Genomic DNA, 17,076 nt, shown 5'->3' on the forward strand with positions numbered 1-17,076 from the left:
CGCTTAAACCAGTGATCGGCACATAGTAAGTGCTTAATAAATGCCATCATTATTATTATTATTGTTGTTGTATGATACTCTCCCAAGTGCTTAGTACAGTATTCTGCACACATTAAGTGCTCAATAAATGATTGAATAGTCCCAACTCTCCCATTTGACCCTACCCCGAGACCCTGGACCACGTGACCACAGTGCCCAGCCTGTCCCTGAAGCCAGAAGGGGCAGAGATTGGACATCATCATCAATCGTATTTATTGAGCGCTTACTGTGTGCAGAGCACTGTACTAAGCGCTTGGGAAGTACAAATTGGCAACATATAGAGACAGTCCCTACCCAACAGTGGGCTCACAGTCAGACTGGACGTGATGATGATGATGGCTTTTGTTAAGTGCTTACTATGGGCCAAGCATCTTATTACGCGTTGGAGTAGATACAAGGAAATCAGGCTGGACACAGTCCCTGTTCCACATGGGGCTCACAGTCTTAATCCCCATTTTCCAGATGAGGTAACTGAGGCATATCAAAGTGAAGCGACTTGCCCTAGGTCACAAAGAAGACAAGTGGCAGAGCTGGGATTAGAACCCAGGTCCTTCCGACTCCCAGGCCGTGCTATCTTCTAGACTGTGAGTCCACTGTTGGGTAGGGACCGTATCTATATGTTGCCAACTTGTACTTCCCAAGCGCTTAGTACAGTGCTCTGCACACAGTAAGCGCTCAATAAATACGATTGATTGATTGATTAGGGTGCACGGCAGAATCCGACAGGGCGATCTAGACCCGCCTGCCTATGCCAGGCCCAGTCCCGCCACCCCAACCATGCAGCAAAACGCCCACGTGGCAGTGCCAGCGTTCAAGGCGGAAAGTCTATACTTTCTCTCCTGGATAGGAGAGTCCTGTGGGGAAACAGTCCGAGATGAAGTACTCCAAAAATGATCTCTAAGGATTCTGCGAAGACCAGTTCTCATACTCCTCATGAACCCTGGTAAATATGGCTTGATAGCATCGGGACCAGGAGGAACCTACAGTATGGTGCTAATGCTTTCAGAAAAACAGAGTAGGCCTCAAAAGTAGTTGGAATTGCATTTACCAAATGCCCAAAACGAACTTACAATCTAACTGGGGAGACAGATGCAGAAATATCACATATCCACATATACACAGAATAGCCAGGAATGGGCATTAATTAGAACGTAGGTGGAAGAGGGGGGCTGAAGGATTGATAAGCAACGTGGCTCAGTGGAAAGAGCATTGGCTTTAGAGTCAGAGGTCATGGATTCAAATCCCAGCTCTGTCAACTGTGATTTCATTTCTCTGTGCCTCAGTTACCTCATCTATAAAATGGGGATTAAAACTGTGAGCCCCACATGGGACAACCTGATCATCACCATCATCATCATCAATCGTATTTATTGAGCGCTTACTGTGTGCAGAGCACTGTACTAAGCGCTTGGGAAGTACAAGTTGGCAACATATAGAGACAGTCCCTACCCAACAGTGGGCTCACAGTCTAAAAGGGGGAGACAGAGAACAAAACCAAACATACTAACAAAATAAAATAGAATAGATATGTACAAGTAAAATAAATAGAGTAACAAATATGTACAAACATATATACATATATACAGGTGCTGTGGGGAAGGGAAGGAGGTAAGATGGGGGGATGGATGGGGGACGAGGGGGAGAGGAGGGAAGGGAATATATACACAGTATATACACAGAATAGCCAGGAATGGGCATTAATTAGAACATAGGTGGAAGAGGGGGGCTGAAGGATGGATAAGCAGCGTGGCTCAGTGGAAAGAGAATGGGCTTTGGAGTCAGAGGTCATGGATTCAAATCCCAGCTCTGTCAACTGTGTGACTTTGGGCAAGTCACTTCTCTTCTCTGTGCCTCAGTTACCTCACCTGTAAAATGGGGATTAAAACTGTGAGCCCCACATGGGACAACCTGATCACCTTGTAACCTTCCCAGTGCTTAGAACAGTGCTTTGCACACAGTAAGCGCTTAACAAATACCATCATCATTATTATTATAAGCACTGGGGAACTGACGCTTATTCCAGGAAGACTTCCTGGAGGTGGTGGGCTCAAGTCTGATGGATATGGGGGCAGAGGGGGGGAAGAAGTTCTTGGCCTTACGGACAGTGGGGTTAAAAGCAAGATATAGCCAGAAAGTGGGTCTTGGTGGAGGGAAAGCCCAGAGGGTGAGGGGGGTGGGGAGGAGCACAGGCATTGATTAGAGGCAACAGATGAAGTTCAAGGAACTGGTGGAATGCGTTAAAGCCAACGGGCAGGAGCCTTGGCTTGATGTGAAGGAAGATGGGCATGACTGCTGGAGGGCTTGGAGAGGAGAAGATGTGTGCCAAACAATCTTTCAGGAAGGTGATCCCAACAGTGTGAAGTATGAAGTGAAAGGAGAAGCTGGAGGTGAGAAACTACTTAGGAGGCTGAGTCGGACGGACATGAGTCGGACGGACATGACGAGTGCTTGAACCAGAGTAGTGAGGAAGGGGTGGATTTGCAAAAATATAAAATAAAATTGGTTGACTTTGGCAGTTGACTGGCTATAATGGCAGAGTGACAGTGAAGAGGAAAAGATGATACCAAGACGGCAGACTTCAGAACAGCACCGTTCTCCTTTCATTCACTCAACTGTATTTACTGAGCACTTACTGTGTGCAAAGCACTGTACTAAGCGCTTGGGAGAGTACAATTGTGACAGGAGAGACAAGTATGGCCTAGTGGACAGAACATGGGTCTGGGTGTCAGAGGGCCTAGGTACTAATCCCATTCCCGCCACATATATGCTGTGTGACCTTGGGCATGTCACTTAATGTCTCTGTGCCTCAGTTCCCTCATCTACAAAATGGGGATTCAATACCCATCCTCCCTCCTACTTTCACTGTGAGCCCTTCATGGGACCTGATTATCTTCTATCTGCCCCAGGGTGTAGTACAGTGCTTGGCGTTATATTAAGTGCTTAACAAAGACCACAATTATTATTATTCTGGGGGCTTGGGAGGAAAGATGAAGTTCTGTTGTGGACAGGCTGAGTTTGAGAGGGCCAGTTGGCCCATTGGGTGGCAATGTCTTGGAGAAAAGAGGAGATGCAGGCCTGGATAACAAGGGGAAAGAGATCAGGACAACAGAAGTAGATTTGTAAGCCAACACACAGAGGTGGCTTCTGAAGCTATGAGCGTCGATGAGTCCCCCAAGTTAGGGAGGGTAGAGGGAGAATAATAATAATAATTATGGTATTTGTTAAGCGCTAACTGTGTCAGGCACTATACCAAGCGCTGGGGTGGAAACAAGCAAATTGGGTTGCACACAGTCCCTTTCCCACATGGGGCTCATGGTCTCGATCCCCATTTTACTGATAAGGTAACTGAGTCACAGAGAAGTGAAGTGACTTGTCTAAGGAAGCACAGCAGGCAGGTGGCCGAGCCGGATTAGAACCCATGACCTTCTGACTCTCAGGCCTGTGCTCCATGCACTATGCCATGCTGCTTCTCAAAGAGTAAGGGGGCCAGGTTTAGTGCCTTGGGGGGATCTTCTGATAAGGAAGAGGAGAGGTGGGGGGGGGGGGGATGGAAGCGGGAAAGGGGACAGAGAAGGAGCGATCGGAGAGGTAGGAGGGCTCCAAAAGAAGCAACAACTGGAATCTGAGAGTCTAAGAGGGTTCCCAGTACACTTCTAGGAAGTTGCCCCACTAGCTTCCTTATCTTCTACTGCCTCAAGTCAAGATAAGATAAGCTGGGGCTCATAATCAGCCTTGTTCCCAAACATGCCACCCTCTCCTCTGCCCTTACTAGTTCAACACCTCCAAACACTCTTCACTCGGCCCCACTGCAAGACACCATTTCAGACCTCTGATGGATCCAACTTGCACTGAAGCTCTGGAGTTTAATTCCTCTAGACTGTATGCTCCGTAATATCGTATACCAACTCTGTAATATCATACTCTCCCTAGCGCTTAGCACAGAGCTCTGCACTCCATAAGCGCTCAATAGATACAACTGATCTGAATTCATTTTGGAAAACTCCTTTCTCCCGAGCCAACGGGGAGCATTCCGTCTATATCCAGAACTCTCCACAAACCCACTTCCAGAACAGGCTCATTTCAGAAAGATCCTTTCTCCTGAGCCAACGACAGGCATTCTCTCTACATTTAGTCATATGTATTGAGTGCTTACTGTGTGCTGAACACTGTACTAAGTACTTGAGAGAGTACAATACAATAAACAGACTAGTTTACCGATGGGGGGGCAGGGAGGGGACACATTAATATAAATAAATGACAGATAAGGACATAAGTGCTGTTGGAGAGCTTGGGGGTTAGACAAAGGGAGCAAGGCAGGGCAACACAGAATGGAGTGGGAGAAAAGAAAAGGGGGGCTTAGCCAAGGAAGACCACTTGAAGAAGATGTGCCTTCAATAAGGCTTTGGGGGGTGGGGGGGGTGTAGGGAAGAGTCATTGTCTGCCAGATTTGGGGGTGGGAGGTGGGCATTCTGTTCCAGGCCAGAGGCAGGAATCAAACCCACCTACAAGGCAGGCTCATTTCAGAAATGTACTTTCTCCTGAGCAGAGGGGCATTCCCTCTATATCCAAAACCCCTCAGACCCACCTTCAAAACAAGCTCATTTCAGAAACACCCTTCCTACTGAGTCGACAGCCAGCAATCCCTCTACATCTAAACCTCCCCGCAATCCCACGGCCAAAACAAACTCATTTAGTTACCAAAGATAATAAATAGCTCAGTACCTGGGGAAACTTTCAGCAAGCTCCACTGCTGACTCCCAAGTCAGGAAATCCGAAGGCAATCTTCTCCAGAACGGCCGGAGGCCCGCCTGAACGCCGAGCTCCCCCGGAGAATCAGGCCTGGAGGCAGAGCACATTGATTAGCGTCCCAGGTGAAACACATTGTTAACACGTTCTCCTCAAAGGGGAGGAGCCTCTCATCTGATCTGAGATGGGGAGGCTGGAGATTGGGTCGATGGCTTTTTCTCCCCCCCACAGCACTTATGAACCTATAAATAAACCGTATATTACAAATTACTTAGCTAGATTAAGATATTAAGGCAGGCCTTAGTCTGCCTCCCCTTCTAGACTGTAAACTCATTGCAGCAGGGAACAAGTCTGCCAACTTTGTTGTATTGTACTCTCCCAAGTGCTTAGTATAGTGCTCTGGGCACAGTAAGTGCTCAATAAATACCACTGATTGACTGATTGATTTCTCCTTTCTTATCCCTCCTGGGCTCATGCAGTGTCTGCAGCTTAATTTGTAATGAAAGAAGTGCCGGGCTCAAGGGAAGCAGTGTGGCCTAATGGAAAGAGCAAAGGGCTGGGGGTCAGAGGACCTGGGTTTTAATCCCCGCTCTGCCAACTGCTTGCTGTCTGACCTTGGGCAAGTCACCCAACCTCTTGGTGCCTCAGTTTCCTCAACTGTAAAATGGGGATTAAATCCTACTCCCTCCTACTTAGACTGTGAGCCCCATGTGGGCCAGGGGACTTGATAAACTTGTAATAATAACAATAATAATGGTATTTATTAAGCATTTACTATGTGCAAAGCACTGCTGTATCTCAGTGCTTAAAACAGTGTTTGACATAGAGTAAGCACTTAGCAAATGCCATAAAAAGGGGAGATGATGAAATTTACATTTTCACTGCATGACAATTTTGAAAATGATGGGGGACTTGCTGCAACTTAAAGACCTTAATATTACCACTGAGTTAATCTTAACAAGTGCTGCACAGGTTTACAAATCTAAAGTAGAAATTGTATTTCCCCTTTTATAATGGGAATGAAGAGTGCAACCAGTGGTACTGGTCAAAGCCCTGGCAAACTTTGACCTAAAGTAAGCAGATGCTTCAGATGGTCGATTTCATTCATTCATTCAATCGTATTTATTGAGCGCTTACTGTGTGCAGAACACTGTATTAAGTGCTTGGGAAGTGCAAGTTGGCAACATATAGAGATGGTCCCTACCCAACAGCTGGCTCACAGTCTAGAAGGGGGAGACAGACAACAAAACAAAACATATTAACAAAATAAATAGAATAAATATGTACAAATAAAATAGAGTAATAAATACGTACAAACATATATACATAATCAATGGCAGCCTGTTTCTGAAATGGGGTGTGTGTGTGTGTGTGTGTGTTTGTGTGTAAATGTTAGGGGGGGTGTCAATCAGTGTGAGCCCACTGTTGGGTAGGGACTGTCTCTATATGTTGCCAACCTGTACTTCCCAAGCGCTTAGTACAGTGCTCTGCACACAGTATGCGCTCAATAAATATGATTGATGATGATGATTTAATGAGTGCTTACTATATGGGAGCTCTTTGTCTCTTTGTTGTAATGTATTCTTCTAAATGCTTAGTACAATGCTTTGCACACAGTAAGCACTCAATAAATATGATTGAACAAATGTGTTAATGAGGAGCACTGTACTAAGTAAATGGGAGCATACCCTATAACAGAGTTAGTAGATATGTTCCCTGCCCACAGTGAGTTTACAGTCTAGAGAACCTGTGGGCTTTTCCGTGTGGGGGTCCATGATTAATTTTTTTTTTAACGGTATGAGTTAAGTACTTACTATGGGCTAGGCACTGAACGAAGCACGGGGGAAAATACAAGCTTACCACCAGGTTGGACACAGTCCATGTCCCACATAAATATTTATTTTATTTATTTTACTTGTACATATCTATTCTATTTATTTTATTTTGTTAGTATGTTTGCTTTTGTTCTCTGCCTCCCCCTTTTAGACTGTGAGCCCACTGTTGGGTAGGGACTGTCTCTATATGTTGCCAACTTGTCCTTCCCAAGCACTTAGTACAGTGCTCTGCACACAGTAAGCGCTCAATAAATACGATTGATTGATTGATAAGGGGTCACATTATTAATCTCCATTTTACAGCTGAGGTCACTGCGGCACAGAGAAGTGAAGTGGCTTGCCCATGGTCACACAGCAGGCAAGGGGCAGAAGAGGGATTAGAACCCAGGTCCTTCTGACTCTTAGACCTGCAGTTCTATCCAATAGGTATGCTGCTTGCCACCGTGGTCGGTGACATATGGATTGAAAAATTCTTTGGGTAAAGGGAATCATCTGTTGATGAAATACCAGGGTGGGATGGTCTAAACTAGCCCATTGATGAATATTAGAAAGTTTTGGGAAACATGTAGAAAAATATTTTAGCAGTTTGCCGGCTGCAGTGACTTCTGCTCTGGATCCAATTCCTTCCATTTACTGGTCAGAATGCATTTGTATCATCGCCATATCATCATGGTTAACAATAGCGTGTGTTAGTGGGGAGAGGACAGACCTGGGAATCAGGAAGACTTGGGTTCAAATTTTGGCTCTGCCACCTGCTGTGTGACCTTGGGCAAGTCACTGAACTTCTCTGTGCCTCAGGTCCCTCATCTGTGAATACATGTACTCCCTCCCTCTCACACTGTGAGCCCCATGTGGGACAGGGACTGTGTCCAGGCTGCTTATACTGTATCTACTCCAGCCCTTAGTACAGTGCTTGGCACACAGTGGGTGCTTCCCAACGCATTCATTATCATTATTGTGTCCCCCCTTTTTCAGCTCATACTTTCTACACCCTCGTGCGGCCCTCTTTTCTAAAGTTTAAGGTTAAGTAGGGGAAAATCATCATCAAATATTTGGGAGAATAACAAAATTCTGAAATATGGGAGCAAACTGGCTTTAATCTGGATTACCAGGAAAACCAAAGTGTATTCAGGCTTTAAGGATATGCTTGATGATTACCTGCCTGGGTTTAAAAAGTCTGTCATAAATGTCCTCACAAACATCAATCGAATGAGAGATAAATGGACTTGAAGACCTAGTTGAGGTATTTTTGTTAAATCAATCAATCAATCAATCGTATTTATTGAGCGCTTACTGTGTGCAGAGCACTGCACTAAGCGCTTGGGAAGTACAAGTTGGCAACATATACAGACAGTCCCTACCCAACAGTGGGCTCACAGTCTAGAAGGGGGAGACAGAGAACAAAACAAAACATATTAACAAAATAAAATAAATAGAATAGATATGTATAAGTAAAATAAATAAATAAATAGAGTAATAAATATGATCTATCCGGGGAGCAGAGATGATGAGGGTAAAACTTTGGCTGGAGAAACTGTTGGAGGTTCACTTGGGGGAAAAGTTACTCGTGTCATCTTTTGGGCTGGTGGTAGTAGTGTTTCATACACCTGTGTGTCTTCTGCTTGGTGCAAGATCCCAACTCCTCTCCAGGCACACACTTGCAAAAAGAATCTCTGGTTACTTTGGAATACCGCGGCAGCTGCTCTTTATTCACCCCAGAGCGTTCATCGATGAAAGGTGCTGGGGGCTCTTACTGAGGCAGAGGCTGCTTGATTGATTGCCAATATTTCTGAATGATAGTTAAACACTTATTATGGGCCAGGCACCATTCTAAGCACGAGTAATCAAGTAGATACAAGTAATCAGATTGAACACAGTCCATATCCCAAATGGGGCTCACAGTCAATCCCCATTTTACGGATGAGGCATCCAAGCGGCGGAACCAGGATTAGAACCCAGGTCTTTCAAGGCCCTACTGAGAGCTCACCTCCTCCAGGAGGCCTTCCCAGACTGAGCCCCTTCCTTCCTCTCCCCCTCGTCCCCCTCTCCATCCCCCCATCTTACCTCCTTCCCTTCCCCACTGCACCTGTATATATGTATATATGTTTGTACATATTTGTTACTCTATTTATTTATTTATTTATTTTACTTGTACATATCTATTCTATTTATTTTGTTAGTATGTTTGGTTTTGTTCTCTGTCTCCCCCTTTTAGACTGTGAGCCCACTGTTGGGTAGGGACTGTCTCTATATGTTGCCAACTTGTACTTCCCAAGCGCTTAGTACAGTGCTCTGCACACAGTAAGCGCTCAATAAATACAATTGATGATGATGACCACACCCATGCTCTATCCACTAACCATGCTGCTAATCATTCTGTACAGGGAACGAGTCTACCAACGCTGTTATACTGTACTCTCTCCAAAAGTGTACTACAGTGCTCTGCACACAGTAAGTGCACAATAAATATGATTGACTGCCCCACGTGGGGCTCACCGTCTTAATCCCCATTTTACAGATGAGGTAACTGAGGCGCGGAAAAGTGAAGTGACTTGCCCAAGGTCACAGAGCAGACAAGTGGCAGAGCCGGGGTTAGAACCCAGGTCTTTCTGACTGACTCCCGGGACCGTACTCTGACCACTGGGCCACTTTGCATCCCTGTCTTGATGGTCATAATCCTGATGACACAAGTCAACCTCCCAGCTCGGTTCAATTTCCCAGCCTCTTTCACTGCCACCGCTTTCAGGTCTGGTGTCTGGTGACCATCAGTGACTAAATATTGACCTTGTGGGAGTCTAAGTGTCCGAATCGGTCAATCTGAGTACCTTCGGTGGGCAGGCTGCACCCTAGACACTCTGGAAAATTTCAGAGGAAGAACGGGACGTGGACCCCAAAGAGTTGAAGCACCCAATGTGAAAATGAGGGATTATCAGGGCCATTTACCTCCCGGCAAATAACTACAACTTTCTGAGCCCAAACTGAAACCATATGGAAGATCTGAAACAAAAATCTATGGACCGGGGGTGCTCTTTGGCCCCAGCCAACGTGGATGGGAGCCAATCTGCAGACCCTGGAGATAAAAGTCCAAGGCCTCAGGGCTCTGACTTATTTGATCTCTTTATTTGCTTTGAAAATAAGCACCTGGTTTGGAAAGAGATGTTGAAGATGACACAGGTTCGGTAAAGAGAGCTAAAAAACAACACTCGAAAAGTGGGACGAAAAGAGAGGCGGCAGTGGGATGTGGAAATTGTTTCTGTGGGCTCCTGTGACTACAAGAGGCCCGTCGAATCCTATATTGTAGCCAAGGCCACAGAGTCATCTGGTGGCCCAAGTTTCTCAATGGGATTTAAAATTCATTCAATCATATTAATTGAGCACTTACTGGGTGCAGAGCACTGTACTAAACGCTTGGGAGAGTACAATATAACAATAAACGGACAGATTCCCTGCCCACAGCGCACAGGACTCACAGTCTAGTGGGGAGGAAGAGGCATTAAATCCCCCTTTTATGGATGAGGAAACTGAGGCACAGAGCAGTTAAATGACTTGCCCAAGGTCACGTAATAGGCAAGCGACACAGCCGGAATTCGAACCCAGGTCTCCTGACTCCAAGTCGTTCTATTTCCACAAGGCCTGGTTGCTCCTCAAACTACTTCAATTCCCTGGGTCTCGATTCCTGTATTGTTCACCTTACTGTTAATGAACCCTCTTGATTCATGAGTTATTTATTTATTTATTTTACTTGTACATTTCTATCCTATTTATTTTATTTTGTTGGTATGTTTGGTTCTGTTCTCTGTCTCCCCCTTTTAGACTGTGAGCCCACTGTTGGGTAGGGACTGTCTCTATGTGTTGCCAATTTGTACTTCCCAAGCGCTTAGTACAGTGCTCTGCACATAGTAAGCGCTCAATAAATACGACTGATTGATTGATTGATTGAGTTACCTGATGGGCGAAACCCGTCAGTAAGCGGCTCAGTAAATACGACTGAATCGAATGAATTGACAGGGACCCGTCCAGCCTGATTATCTTTTATCTATCTCAGTGCTTGGCCCATAGTAGTCGTTTAACAAATAACATGGTTGTTATGAAGGGAGGCAGTGAGGTCCCGTGGAAAGAGTCGGGGCCTGGGAATCAAAGGACCTGGGTTCTAATTGGGGCTCTGCCGCTTGCCTGTTATGGGACCTTAAGCAAGCAATTGAGTTTCACAGTTGAGTCCCACAGTTTCCTCATCTGTAAAATGGGGATTAAATACCCGTTCTCCCTCCTACTTAGTCCTATAGAGAAGCAGCGTGGCTCAGTGGAAAGAGCCTGGGCTTTGGCGTCAGAGGTCATGGGTTCAAACCCCAGCTCCGCCAACCGTCAGCTGTGTGACTTTGGGCAAGTCACTTCACTTCTCTGTGCCTCAGTTACCTCATCTGTAAAATGGGGATTAAAACTGTGAGCCCCCCCCCCGGGGGCAACTGGATCACCTTGTAACCTCCCCAGCGCTTAGAACGGTGCTTTGCACATTGTAAGCACTTAACAAATACCATCATTATTAGAGAAGCAGCATGGCTCGGTGGAAACAGCCCGGGCTTTGGAGTCAGAGGTCATGGGTTCAAATCCCAACTCTGCCACATCTGCTGTGTGACCTTGGGCAAGTCACTTAACTTCTCTGAGCCTCAGTTACCTCATCTGTAAAATGGGGATGAAGACTGTGAGCCCCACGTGGGACAACTTGATCACCTTGTATCCCCCCCAGCACTTAGAACAGTGCTTTGCACATTAGTAAGCGCTTAATAAATGCCATTATTATTATTATTATTATTAACAGCACCTGGGTTTAACCCTGATTATTTTGTCTCTGCCCCAGCTCTTAGCACCGTGCTTGGCACATAGTAAGCCACTGTTATTGCTATTGTTGTCATTGTTATTACATTATTACTACTATAATGATCATTATAATCATCATCGGTATTATTGCTGCTAGTACAACTACCTGCCGAAGGGCACATAGCAGGCAAGTGGCAGAGCAGAACTGGAACCCAGGTCTTCTGACTCCCAGGCTGAAGCTCTTTCCACTAGGCCACACAGCTTCCCACTTTAGATCAGTAGCTGCATGATTCCAAGTGGATACTGATCTTTTTTAAAAAAAATGTGGGCTTCTAGACAACTGATAATAATAATAATAAAACAATCAATGGTATTTATTGAGCCTCTACCGAGTATAGAATACTCTAGGAAATACTTGAGAGAGAATGATGGAAGATTCATGTTCTCTGTCCTCACGGAGTCAGAAATTATTGACCCAAACTTGAGGGAATCAGAAATTATTGACAAATTATGGGAGCAGGAAGAACAAAATGATAACAATAATAAATCTATGTGTTAAGCATTTACAATGTGTGAAGCACTTTTCTAGATAAAAGTTAAAAAGGAGCCCACATGGGGCTCACAATCTTAATCCCCATTTTACAGCTATGGTAACTGAGGTCCAGAGAAGTGAAGTGACTCGTCCAAATCTGCTGTGCTCATTCATTCATTCATTCATTCAATCGTATTTATTGAGCGCTTACTGTGTGCAGAGCCCTGTACTAAGTGCTTGGGAAGTACGAGTCAGCAACATATAGAGACGGTCCCTACCCAACAACGGGCTCATCGTCGTCAATCGTATTTATTGAGTGCTTACTATGTGCAGAGCCCTGTACTAAGCGCTTGGGAAGTACAAATTGGCAACATATAGAGACAGTCCCTACCCAACAGTGGGCTCACCGTCTAAAAGGGGGAGACAGAGAACAAAACCAAACATACTAACAAAATAAAATAAATAGAATAGATATGTACAAGTAAAATAGAGTAATAAATATGTACAAACATATATACATATATACAGGCTCACAGGCTAGAAGGGGGAGACAGACAACAAAACATGTAGACAGGGGTCAAAACCATCAGAATAAATAGAATTATAGCTATAGGCACATCATTAATAAAATGTAGTAAATATATACAAGTAAAATAAATAGAGTTATAAATATGTACAGATATATACAAGTGCTGTGGGGAGGGGAAGGAGGTAGGGTGGGGGGGCGATGGGAAGGGAGAGAAAAAAGGGGGCTCAGTCTGGGAGGGCTTCCTGGAGGAGGTGAGCTCTCGCTCCAGGGGTTGCATAACTATGTAACTGTGTTCAAGATCATACAGACGACACGAGGTGGAGGCAGGATTAGAACCTAGGCCCTTCTGACTCCCAAGCCCACCTTCTAGGCCATCCTGCTTCCCCCATGTGGTAATAATAGGCGGTAATAGTAGAAATGCAGTCATGGTGAATCACATCGATTAGTGTTATTTATTGAGAATTTACTGTATGCACAGCACTGTTCTAAGTGTTTGGAAGAGAATGCAACAGAGTTGGTAGACAAGACTCCAGGCCTCAAGAATCAAGCAGAGTGGCTCGGTGGAAAGGGCACGGGCTTGGATGCCAAAGGTCATGGGTTCTAATCCCGGCTCTGCCACTTGTCAGCTGTGTGACTTTGGACAACCCACTTAACTTCTCTGCGCCTCCGTTACCTCATCTGCAAAATGGGAATTAAGACTGCGAGCCCCACGTGGGACAAGCTGATCACCTTGTATCCTCCCCAGCACTTAGAACAGTGCTTTGCACATAGTAAGCGCTTAACAAATACCATCATTATTATTATTATTATTATTAATATATTTGAGCACTGTACTAAGACTGTGAGCCCACTGTTGGGTAGGGACTGTCTCCATATGTTGCCAACTTGTACTTCCCAAGCGCTTAGTACAGTGCTCTGCACACAGTAAGCGCTCAATAAATACAATTGATGATGATGATGATGATGCGGGAGAAGACAATATAACAGACACATTCCCTGCCCACAATGAGTTTATTGTCAAGATGATGAGCTAGTTTATAATCGAGGGGGAAACAGCCAAACAACTCACTGACTTTACAAATAAAGACATCTGCACATAAGTGCCAGGATGGGGTAGAGGTGACATGACATGGCAGTGGTTGCCAATTTGTACTTCCCAAGCGCTTAGTACACTGCTCTGCACACAGTAAGTGCTCAATAAATACGATTGATGACGATGATGGTGGTTAAAAACTTTAAGGGGCTCAGAGGTCAAATGAAATCAAGCAACGGAACACAATGGCCGGAGCCCCCCTCCTCTCAGCCCCCCAGCTAGATTGTAATTCCGTGAATCCACTGATTCGACTGTACTCTCCCAAGCCCTTTGCACAAACTAGCTCTCTTCCTCCCTTCAAGGCCCTACTGAGAGCTCACCTCCTCCAGGAGGCCTTCCCAGACTGAGCCCCTTCCCTCCTCTCCCCCTCGTTCCCCTCTTCATCCCCCCCATCTTACCTCCTTCCCTTCCCCACAGCACCTGTATATATGTATATATGGTTGTACATATTTATTACTCTATTTATTTATTTATTTATTTTACTTGTCCATATCTATTCTATTTATTTTATTTTGTTAGTACGTTTGGTTTTGTCCTCTGTCTCCCCCTTTTAGACTGTGAGCCCACTGTTGGGCAGGGACTGTCTCTATATGTTGCCAATTTGTACTTCCCAAGCGCTTAGTACAGTGCTCTGCACATAGTAAGCGCTCAATAAATACGATTGATGATTACTCTATTTATTTATTTATTTATTTTGCTTGTCCATATCTATTCTATTTTATTTTGTTAGTATGTTTGGTTTTGTTCTCTGTCTCCCCCTTTTAGACTGTGAGCCCACTGTTGGGCAGGGACTGTCTCTATATGTTGCCAATTTGTACTTCCCAAGCGATTAGTCCAGTGCTCTGCACACAGTAAGCGCTCAATAAATACGATTGATGATCCAATTGACGATTGACAATTGACGATTGTCGATTGACGATACGATTGATGATGATGATGATGATGATGCACAAAGCAAGTGCTCGCTACACACCACAGATGGATTAAATAAAGTGGAGGCGCAGGCCTTCCCCCCACCCAGAAAAATGCTCTGGGTTCAAAAGTTCGAATAGGGGAAATGGCTATTTTCCCCCCAGGCCTCAGGCTAGGAAATTCCTCTGGTCCTGATTGCAGGGGGGAAGTAGAATAAATCATTTTGCTAGCTTTTCTAACTGGGGAGGGTTTCTCCTCTGGCAGAGTTCTCAGGAAAAAACCGTAATTGTTTCTTAGAGAAAATTCCAAGGTAGGAACAGCCTCCCGGCTGAGGACCAACCCACATGCTGTGCCGCAGCTCCCGCAAAGGACTCTTGGTGAGGACAATGTGCTCCTTGTTCTCCCTTTGTTCCTGCTGCTAAGGCATCCAGGTTGTACCACCGATGGTACTTTTTCATTTGAGCCCCTTAGAAGACCCTTTCCTTTCTATTTATCACAGCTCCTTGAGTCCTCCCACCTTCGGGAGTGAGAGGAAGGGAGGGCTCTCCTTTAGGAAAAAAAAACTCCCTAGCAAAAGGTGAAATGGAACTTAAAAAAAGAGACCACGCTGTGAAGCAGCATGGCCTAGTGAAAAGAGCACGGACCTGGGTTCTAATCCCGTCTCCCCCGCTTGTGTACTCTATTTATTTTACTTGTACATATCTATTCTATTTATTTTATTTTGTTAGTATGTTTGGTTTTGTTCTCTGTCTCCCCCTTTTAGACTGTGAGCCCACTGCTGGGTAGGGGCTGTCTCTATATGTTGCCAATTTGTACTTCCCAAGCGCTTAGTACAGTGCTCTGCACATAGTAAGCGCTCAATAAATACGATTGATTGATTGATTGGTTGCTTGATCTTGGGCACATCACTCCTCTGTGCCTCACTTACTCATCCATAAAATGGGGATTAAGACTGTGAGCCCCGTGTGGTACATGGATTGAGTCCAACCTCATGGTACCTACCCCAGCATTTAGTACAGTGCCTGGCACATAATAAACGCTTATTACCATTTAAAAAAAAAGTTCACTAAGCAAGTGAGTTGAGGGCTACAAAAGCTAACTGTAATGAATCTTCTTCATAATGAATTATAACAAAAGCCTTTGCAAAACAAAGTTTCCCTTGCAAAACAAAGTTTCCCTTGATCCTGGAAATCTACTGAATTATTCTGCTTTTTAAAGAACACCATACAGAGAAATCCTATAGAACAAAGTCCATCTCTATCAATTATAATCAATTAATGGCATTTACTGAACCCTTACTGTGTGCAGAGCACTATACTGGGAGTCAGAAGGTCAAGAGTTCCAATCCTGGCTCCAACACTTGTCTGCTGTGTGGCCTTGGGCAAGCCACTTCCCTTCTCTGTGCCTCAGTTACCTCATCTGTAAAGTGGGGATGAAGACTGTGAGCTCTATGCGGGTCAGAGACTGTCCAATCCGATTTGCTTGTATCCACCTCAGTGTTTAGTACTAATAATAATAATAATAATGACGATGGCAATTAAGTGCTTACTATGCGCAAAGCACTGTTCTAAGCGCTGGGGAGGTTACAAGGTGATCAGGTTGTCCCACAGGGGGCTCACAGTCTTAGTCCCCATTTTACAGATGAGGTAACTGAGGCCCAGAGAAGTTAAGTGATTTGCCCGAAGTCACACGGCTGACAATTGGCGGAGCTGGGATTTGAACCCATGACCTCTGACTCCAAAGCCCAGGCTCTTTCCACTGAGCCACGCTGCTTCTCAGTGCCTGGCACTTCATTCATTCATTCATTCAATCGTATATATTGAGCGCTTACTATGTGCAGAACACTGTACTAAACACTTGGAAAGTACGATTCGGCAACAGATAGAGACAATCCCTACCCAACAATGGGCTCACAGTCTAGAAGGAGGAGATGGACAACAAAACAAAACAAGTTACTTAAGTACGTAACAAATATCACAATAATAAAAATCCCTTTCCTTCTACACCTCCACTGTCCCATCTGTAAAATGGGGGCAATTTTCAATGCCTCCCCACCCCACCGACCCCCGGAATGCAATATGTATGGTGACCTAGACAGGCTGTAACAACACCACCAATACCGAGGTATGCATTTGGGGTAGTAGACATTTAAGGAATGCATAAAGTAGTGCTTTGCACATACTAAGCGCTTAATTAATGCCATTATTATTATTATAAAGTCTATCAAAGACAGAAAGTTCTGCGGTACAGAGCAGAGCCTGGATCAGAAGCTTAAAAGAAAAATGCTGGGCCCAGGTTCACTTCTAAACAGGTTCATTCATTCATTCAATCGTATTGAGCGCTTACTGTGTGCAGAGCACTGTACTAAGCGCTTGGAAAGTGGCGTGGCTCAGCGGAAAGAGCCCGGGCTTTGAAGTCAGAGGTCATCGGTTCAAATCCCGGCTCTGCCACTTGTCAGCTGTGTGGCTTTGGGCCAGTCACTTCACTTCTCTGGACCTCAGTTCCCTCCTCTGTAAAATGGGGAATAAGACTGTGAGCCCCACGTGGGACAACCTGATCACCTTGTAAATTCCCC

The 17,076-nt window shown here is 45.0% G+C and overlaps 1 long non-coding RNA gene across 1 annotated transcript in view; it reads right to left on the bottom strand.

Annotated features, from left to right (window-relative positions):
- LOC119929652 overlaps nt 1–17,076 on the bottom strand; it is a 152,594-nt gene that overhangs the window by 59,499 nt on the left and 76,019 nt on the right. Inside the window, exon 5 of the long non-coding RNA XR_005451573.1 lies at nt 4,762–4,878. This is a non-coding gene — a long non-coding RNA (uncharacterized LOC119929652). The remainder of the gene's footprint in view (nt 1–4,761; nt 4,879–17,076) is intronic.

The sequence above is a fragment of the Tachyglossus aculeatus genome, chromosome 6 (assembly GCF_015852505.1).
Source record: "Tachyglossus aculeatus isolate mTacAcu1 chromosome 6, mTacAcu1.pri, whole genome shotgun sequence".
Lineage (NCBI taxonomy): Eukaryota > Metazoa > Chordata > Mammalia > Monotremata > Tachyglossidae > Tachyglossus > Tachyglossus aculeatus.